Genomic DNA, 9,673 nt, shown 5'->3' with positions numbered 1-9,673 from the left:
AGCGGCGGCCGCGGCGGCAGAGGCAGCGGCGCTGTGAGAAAGGAGTGGCTTCTCTGAGGCCGGGAAAGCCCACAGCGGAGAGGTCCATCCAGTAGCTGAGACGCCCGAGTTGGCGCTGGCGCGTGGATTCAAAGGAGTTCTTCGGTCACCCACGGAAAGGTCAGAGTTTGCGGGGAAAGCCTGAGAGATCGCGGTCCCGCGGCGCCAGCAGCCACAGTAGCCGGGGAGTTCCGGCCCCGCCTCCATGGAGCGCCCGCAAAGCTGAGCCCTAAGAAGGCTGCAGCGACATCTAGTGCTGGGTTTGGCATAAGCTTCCCCAGAAGCGGGAATTTTTTTTTTATTTTAAAAAAAAAGCCAGGGGACACGGGACAGAGTGTTAAGAATCGCGGCTGTCCCGCCAAGGGCGGAACATCTGGACACCTCGATGCCTGATCCCCTTCACCCCCTAGCTTCAGAATACTAGGGAAGGACAGCCTAGTTGGGCATATCCGGGGAATTTGCAGGGAGAGAGTGCCTCCCTGGGAGCCAGCTGGCACCCTGCCAGCTAGAGCCATAGAGAAAGAAGGCCAGAGCAACCAAAAAGACTGGGAGGTCAAACCGGAAACACTGACACCTAAGAGCTGAATTACAAACTGCCTTTTTTTTTTTTTCTCTTTTTTTTTTTCTTTCTTTTTTTTGTCTTTTAATTAATCAAAAATAAATGGACACAAATAACTAAGATATAGTCTACTAAAAATTAAGGATTATCTTACAAAACTGAGGGGCAGTGGAAAGCTGGGAACTGCAAGACTGTCTGGTCCGAGAATCAGAAGTGCCAAATACATTAACTGAGGAAGTAAGGGACTACTACTGGTCATTTTTATGCTAATTTTGCTATTCTTTATTTTATTTTCATTTTTTACATCTTTTATTTAATTTTCATTTTTCATATCTTTTACTTAAGAAACAATTTTTTTTCTTTTTTCCTTACTTGATTTTACCTTTTCAATTACTACATTTTTCAATCTCCATCATCACTATTACTACTGCTATTTTGCAATTTTTTTAAAAAAAATTTTATTTATTTTTTTTTCTTTTCTTTTTTTTCTCTCTCTAGTACCATTTTATTTTTTCATTATTTTACATTGGGAGTAACCTTCATTCTATTTTAATCTCTACTATAGCATCATTCAACCCTATCTCAACTCAACCTTTACACTATCACTCTCTTACTAAACTTTACCCTTTAGTTTACAGTTTATCCTATCCCTTTCCGGCTTTAGTTTTTCCTCTATTCTCTCTGTATATCCCCTGCTAGAGCTCTCACTATACTTATAGACCTAAGTTCCAACCCCTGATCCAAGTGTATAAATACCAATCTCTGCACTATATTAACTAGTTAAAAAAAAAAAAAAAAAAAATCCATTCTCCCCTCTATCCTTTTCGCATTGTATGTGCGAAGGTTGATTATTGTGAATTTTTATGCCTTTTAGTGAAATTGTTATGCTTATTCCTGTATTGTTATTGTTGCTTTGTATTTTTTTTTAAATCCTCTGTTTTTGTTTGTTTCTTTTACTTCTGTATATCATAGCCTTACTTAATAATAGTGGATATTGTAGTTTGTATTAATCTCCAAGTATTGTTACTGGCATTGGCTGGGTCCAGAGGTTTTTCTATGGCAATTTTCTCCACATATATATAGTTTGTTTCCCATTTCTCTTTTAGTTTGCTTCTTCTCTCTCTTTCTCTCTCTCTCCCTCTTCTTTTTTTCCCTGTTTTCCAACTTCATTTTGTCATTACTTTTTTTCTTCTTCTTCTTTTTCTATCTCTTTATCCCTCTTTTTTTTTTAATTTACTTAATTTTTTTTAATTTTAATTTAATTTTTTTTTTAATTTTTCTTTATTTTATTTTTACCTTTATTCCTTCTCTCCTATCCCCTAAGTTGCCTTTGTCTAGTGGTCACCTTTATTAGAGGTTATTAATATTGTAAATACATTCCTGTTAAGTGCCTCTTGTGTTGTACCTGGTAGTGTTGTATTTTGTACCTCAAAATCAACGCAGGAGAAGGAATACCACATAACAAGACATCCTGAAAAGAGAGGCCATGGGGAGACAAAAACATAGTCTGCACGTGAAAGAAAAGCAGGCATCACCAGAAAAGGAAGTAAACGAGCCAGAGGTAAGCAGCCTGCCAGAGCAAGAATTCAGAGTAATGATCATAGCATGGCTAAAAAGAATGGAAGAGAAATTTGACAAAAGCCAAGAAGAAATGAGAAAGAACCATGAGGAAATGAAGAAGAGCCATGAGGAACTGAAGAAGAACCAAGAAGAAATGAAAAGTGACATCACTACCATGAAGAACTCAATAGAAAGCATCAAGAGTAGACTAGATGAAGCAGAGGACCGCATCAGTGAGCTAGAAGATAAGATGGAAAAAAATACCCAAGTAGAGCAACTTCTAGAAAAAAAGATTAAAAAGCAGGAGGAGAGCCTACGGGAGCTTTGGGACAAAACAAAACAAAATAATATTCGAATAATAGGGGTTCCAGAAGGAAAGGAAACTGAGGTAGACATGGAAAAAGTATTTCAAGAAATAATGACAGAAAACTTTCCTGAAATAGAAAAGAAAAAACCCACACAAATCCAAGATGCCCGCAGAGTCCCAAGCAAAATGAATCCCAGAAGACAGACTCCCAGGCACATTATAATTAAATTGGCAAACAACAACGACAAAGTAAGAATCTTAAAAGCAGCCAGAGAGAGACAGAAAGTTACATACAAAGGAACCCCCATCAGACTAGCAACTGATTTCTCAACAGAAACTTATCAGGCCAGAAGGGAATGGGATGAAATATACAAAGTCATGCAAAGGAAGGGTCTGAATCCAAGAATACTGTACCCAGCAAGGCTATCAATCAAAACTGAAGGGGAAATCAGGAGCTTCACAGACAAAAAAAGACTGAAGGAATTTATCTCCACCAAACCAGCAATGCAAGAAATGCTAAATGGTCTACTGTAAAAATAAAGAAATAAGAAGTGAAGAAGGAACACGGGTATAGAATAAAAATGGCGTCAAATGAGTACCTATCAATAATAACCTTAAATGTAAATGGATTAAATGCTCCAATCAAAAGACATAGGGTAACAGATTGGATAAGAAAACAAGACCCATACATCTGTTGTCTACAAGAAACCCACCTCAGAAAAAGAGATGCACACAGACTGAGGGTGAAGGGATGGAAAAAAGTTTTCCAGGCAAATGGAAATGAAAAAAAAGCTGGGGTAGCAATACTTATATCTGACAAATTAGATCTCAGAGTGAAGGACATAACAAGAGATAATGAAGGCCACTTCATAATACTAAAGGGAACAATCGAACAAGAAGAAATAACCCTGGTAAATATATATGCACCCAATACAGGAGCAACCAAATACATTAAAAAACTCCTGGAGGACATTAAGGGAGAGATTAATAGCAATACAATCATAGTAGGAGATTTTAATACCCCACTGTCACCCTTCGACAAATCATCTAAACAAAAAATCAGCAAAGAAATATCAATCCTAAATGACTCACTAGACCAGATGGAATTAATTGACATCTTCAGGACACTCCACCCCAAAGCCACAGAATATAAATTCTTCTCAAGTGCACATGGGACATTCTCAAAGATAGACCACATTTTGGGACATAGGCAAAGTCTCTTCAAATTCAAGAAGATAGAAATCATATCAAGTATCTTCTCAGACCATAATGGCATAAAACTGGAAATTAACTACAATAAAAATAATCCAAAGAAATCAAACACATGGAGACTAAACAGCTTGCTATTAAACAAGGACTGGGTTACCAGAGAAATCAAGGAAGAAATTAAAAACATCCTGGAAACAAATGACAATGAAAGCACAACAATCCAAAATCTTTGGGACACAGCAAAAGCAGTTTTGAGAGGGAAGTTCATATTCTTACAAGCCTATTGCAAAAAACTAGAAAAAATAGTAACAGATGATCTAACTCTACAACTCAAAGAGTTAGAAAAGGAGCAACAAGAAAAACCCAGTGTAAGCAGAAGGAAGGAAATAACAAAAATCAGAGCAGAGATAAACGACATAGAGACCAAAAAAACAATACATAAGATCAACAAAACCAAGAGCTGGTTCTTTGAAAGAATAAACAAGATAGATGGACCTCTAGCCAGGCTAACCAAGAAACAAAGAGAGAGGACCCAAATAAACAAAATCAGAAATGAAAGAGGTGAAATAACAACAGACCCCACCGAAATACAACGGATTGTTACAAAATACTATGAACAACTCTATTCCAACAAACTGAACAACCTGGAGGAAATGGACATATTCCTAGAAAAATACAAACTTCCAAAACTCAATCAGGAAGAATCTAAAAATCTCAATAGACCAGTGACTTGGGAAGAAATTGAAACAGTCATCAAAAAGCTTCCAGCAAACAAAAGCCCAGGGCCAGATGGCTTCACAGGAGAGTTTTACCAAACATTCAAGGAAGAACTAAAACCTATCCTCCTCAGACTATTCCAAAAAATTCAAGAGGAAGGAACACTTCCAAACTCCTTCTATGAAGCCAGCATCACCCTAATACCAAAACCCGATAAAGACAACTCAATGAAAGAGAATTACAGGCCAATATCCCTCATGAACATAGATGCCAAAATCCTCAACAAAATTCTAGCAAATCGGCTCCAGCAGAGCATCACAAAGATCATACACCATGACCAAGTAGGATTTATTCCAGGAATGCAAGGTTGGTACAATATCCGCAAATCAATAAACGTGATACATCACATAAACAAGTTGAAAGATAAAAATCATATAGTCATATCAATTGATGCAGAAAAAGCATTTGATAAAATCCAACATCCTTTCCTGATAAAAACTCTTAACAAGGTGGGAGTACAAGGATCATACCTCAACGTAATAAAAGCTATATATGATAAACCCACAGCCAACATCATACTCAATGGGCAAAAACTAAAACCATTCCCTCTAAGAACAGGAACAAGACAGGGATGCCCACTATCGCCACTCCTCTTTGACATAGTACTGGAAGTACTAGCCATTGCAATTAGACAAGAGGAGGAAATAAAAGGCATCCAAATTGGAAAAGAAGAAGTAAAGTTATCCTTATTTGCAGACGACATGATATTGTATATAAAAAACCCAAAAGACTCCATTAAAAAACTAATTGGCTTAATAAATGAATTTGGCAATGTAGCAGGATACAAAATTAACACCAAGAAATCTATGGCATTTCTATACACCAACAGTGAAACTACAGAAACAGAGACTAAAAAAGCAATTCCATTTACCATCGCACCAAAAAAATTAAGATACCTAGGAATAAACTTAACTAAGGAAGTAAAGGACCTATACGCGGAAAACTACACGACACTGAAAAAAGAAATAGAGGAAGATGTAAACAGATGGAAGAACATACCATGTTCATGGATTGGTAGAATCAACATCATCAAAATGTCCATACTTCCTAAAGCAATCTATAAGTTCAATGCACTCCCCATTAAAATACCAACGGCATATTTCACTGACCTAGAAAGAACTCTCCAAAAGTTCATTTGGAACAATAAAAGACCCCGAATAGCCACAGCAATCCTGAGAAAGAAGAGTAAAGTAGGAGGTATCTCAATACCAGACTTCAAACTGTATTACAAAGCCACTGTTCTCAAAACAGCCTGGTACTGGCACAAAAACAGACATATAGATCAATGGAATCGAATCGAGAACCCAGATATCAACCCAAATCACTATGCTCAATTAATATTTGACAAAGGAGGCACTAATATACAATGGAGTCAAGACAGTCTCTTCAATAAATGGTGTTGGGAAAATTGGACAGATACATGCAAAAGAATGAAACTAGATCACCAACTTACACCATACACAAAAATAAACTCAAAATGGATACAGGACTTAAACATCAGACGGGAAACCATAAAAATACTTGAAGCATCCACAGGCAACAAAATCTCAGACGTATGCCAAAAAAACTTCTTCACTGATACTACCCCTAGTGCAATGGAAGCTAAAGAGAAAATAAACAAATGGGACTACATCAAAATAAAAAGCTTTTTTACAGCAAAAGAAACCATCAACAAAACAACAAGAAAGCCCACTGTGTGGGAGAACATATTTGCAAATGTTACCACTGATAAAGGTTTAATCTCCAACATCTACAAACAGCTTATACAACTAAATAAAAGGAAGATGAATGATCCAATTAAAAAATGGGCAATGGACCTAAATAGAATATTTTCAAAAGAAGACAGAAGGAAGGCCAAAAAGCACATGAAAACATGCTCAAAGTCACTAATTATCCGAGAGATGCAAATCAAAACAACAATGCGGTACCATCTCACACCTGTCAGAATGGCCAACATCAACAAAACAACAAACGACAAGTGTTGGCCAGGTTGCGGAGAAAAAGGAACCCTCGTGCACTGCTGGTGGGAATGTAGACTGGTGCAACCACTGTGGAGAACAGTGTGGGGTTTCCTCAAAAAACTGAAAATGGAACTCCCATTTGACCCAGTAATCCCACTTCTAGGAATATATCCCAAGAAACTAGAAACACCAATCAGAAAGGATATATGCACCCCTATGTTCATAGCAGCACAATCTACAATAGCCAGAATTTGGAAACAGCCTAAGTGTCCGTCAGCAGATGATTGGATCCAAAAACTATGGTACATCTACACAATGGAATACTATGCTGCCATAAAAAAGAAGGATTTCTCATCATTTGCAGCATCCTGGATGGAATTGGAGAACATCATGCTGAGTGAAATAAGCCAATCAATGAAAGAGAAACACCACATGACCTCACTCATTTGTGGATAATAAAGAACATTATAAACTGATGAACCATAAGATAGATATAGAGACAGTATATCAACAAGTAGACTGTCAAGTTACAGCGGGGACGGGAGGAAGATCTGGGGGAGATAATAGATCAACCGAAGGACTTGTATACATGCATATAAGTGCAACCAATGGACACAAAACTCTGGGGAGGGAGGGGATGTGTGGGAGGGAGGGAGGGGGTCAAAAAAAATCAATAAAATATATTAAAATAAATAAATAAATAAATAAATAAATAAATAAATAAATAAATAAATAAAAATTCTGGGGGAAAAAAAAAAAAGAAATTAATTTAACCTATGAAACATATTGTCTTATGTAGCCAAGTAGCCAATCCTGAAATAATATAATATCCAACAGCTATCCTACCCCTTACATTTGCCAAGACCTTTTATAAATCTTGCTGCAGTAACATAAAGTTGTACTGAACTATGCTTGCCAAGAACTCACCCATTCTGAGAAAAAGCTTCAGTATATTCTTAAAATACATCTATTGTACAATTCCTCAGGGGCAAAATAGATTGGGGAGAAGTGGCAGGTCTTAAAAGTATCACATATCCGTGTGATTTGTCAATATGCAAGATATGAATAAGTAAAAGATTTATTTATAATCAGAGTCTCATCCTGAGAAATATCAGGATCCTTCAAACATTTATTTATATCCCCAAAGAAAATAGAAGTGTCATTCCCACTTTAAAATATATACATAGAAGACTTTTCTACTCAGTTCTAAAACTAGTCACATAGAAAAGGCTTCCAAAAAAAGTCAGAATTAATGGTGATTTCTATTTTCTTCTTCCAACTTTTTAATAATTTGTTAAATTATTTCAATGGGAATTTATTACTTTTAAATATATTTTATTGATTTTGTACAGAGAGGAAGGGAGAGAGATAGAAAGCTAGAAACATCGATGAGAGAGTCATCGATCAGCTGCCTCTTGCACACCCCCTACTGGGGATATGCCCGCAACCAAGGTACATGCCCTTGACCAGAATTGAACCCGGGTCCCTTCAGTCCCCAAGCCGGAATTTATTACTTTTAGAATAGAAAATTAAACTCCAAAAAGTGAAGCTACTACATTAAAAAAATTAAATAAAAATGAAGTAGTCCCTATTGAAACAAACATAGAGAGATATTTCACCCCAAAAGGTTGTAGTAGGCACTTTAGTCTAGCACGTGATACATGCTGGTGCTCATCAGTGCTACAGTGCCTAAGGTCAGTTGTAAGACTGTTTACAGAATCTGACAATTTCATTGCTACCAAGAGGTCATGGCATGTCTTTTGATACCTACCATCCTCCACATTCCTTACATATGCCCTTTCATTTAGGCCTCACAGCCACTTTTTTTTTTAATTTAAATTCTTTATTATTGAAAGTATTATACACTGAGTGGCCAGATTATTATGAATTCATGCATGGGTGGGGTCCGGCCAGCCTGGCCAGGGGGAGGGGACATGGGCAGTTGGCCAGCATGTCTGCTGATCAAACTCCTGGTCGAGGAGACAATTTGTGTATTAGCTTTCATTATATAGGATAGACACTGAGTGGCCAGATGCTTATGCATTCAGAGATCATAATAATCTGGCCACTCAGTGTGTATGTCTCCTTTTTTCCTTCATTGACCTCCTGGGCCACTCCCACCCCCCAGCAAAAGTCCTCACCCAGTTAATGTCTGTGTCCATTGGTTATGCAGATACAGCCTAAGTGCCCATCAGCAGATGAGTGAATTAAAAAAACTATGGTATTTTTACTATACAATGGAATACTATGCTGCTTTAAAAAAAGAAAAAACTGTTACCATTTGCAACAGTATGGATGGACCTGGAAAACATTATGCTAAGTGAAATAAGCCAGTTGTAGAAAGATAAATATCACATTATCTCATTTATTTGCGGACTATATTGAACAACATAAACTGATGAACAAAAATAGATCCAGAGACAGAGAAGCATCAATCAGACAGTCAAACCTCAGAGGGAAGGCAGGGGAGAGTGGGGGAGTTGCAGGGGGAGAGGAGCCAAGTAAGAGATTAACCACAGCTACTTTTAAAAGTCGCATTTGCATACTCATTTTCAGATAAGAATGCTAGGCAGCTTGCTCAAGGTAAAGTAGCCACTCTTTGGGAGCTACTCTGAGGTCATATCTGCCAAGCCCTTTATTTTTCTCTGTACCCTGCCAAAAATACTCTTAGAAACAATGAAACAAGTATTTGCTTTGAGAGTTTTAGTGCTGATGAGCTTGTCCAATGTCAAAAACATGAAACCATTTGTAAAGCCCTCCTCTTCTTACCTGCAGAGGGGGCAAGGGGACCTTTGAAGGAATAAAAAAAGTCTTACATTATATCGCACATCAGATGGAGAGAAATGAAGCTGTTGCTGCTAATAATCCTATCTAATAAAAGAGTAATATGCAGATTGACCATCACTCCAACACACAAGATGGCTGCCCCCATATGGTCAAAGATCCTGCCCCCATGTGAACACAAGATGGCCAGCAGGGAGGGCAGTTGGGAGGCACCAGGCCTGCAAGGGAGGGCAGTTGGGAGGCACCAGGCCTGCAAGGGAGGGCAGTTGAGAGGGACCAGGCCTGCAAGGAAGGGCAGCTAGGGGTGGCCAGGCTGGCAGAGGAGGGAAGTTGGCTGGCAGGGGAGCAGTTAGACATCAATCAGGCTGGCATGGGAGTGGTTAGGGGATGATCAGGCTGGCAGGCAGAAGCAGCTAGGGGCAATCAAGAAGGCAGGCAGGGGAGCAGTTGGGAGTCAGCAGTCCTGAATTGTGAAAA

The sequence above is a fragment of the Pipistrellus hanaki genome (genome assembly GCF_964339955.1).
Source record: "Pipistrellus hanaki genome assembly, chromosome: 2".
Taxonomy (NCBI): Eukaryota; Metazoa; Chordata; class Mammalia; order Chiroptera; family Vespertilionidae; genus Pipistrellus; species Pipistrellus hanaki.
The sequence above is the reverse complement of the archived record's forward strand: the minus strand, read 5'-3'. Positions refer to the sequence as shown.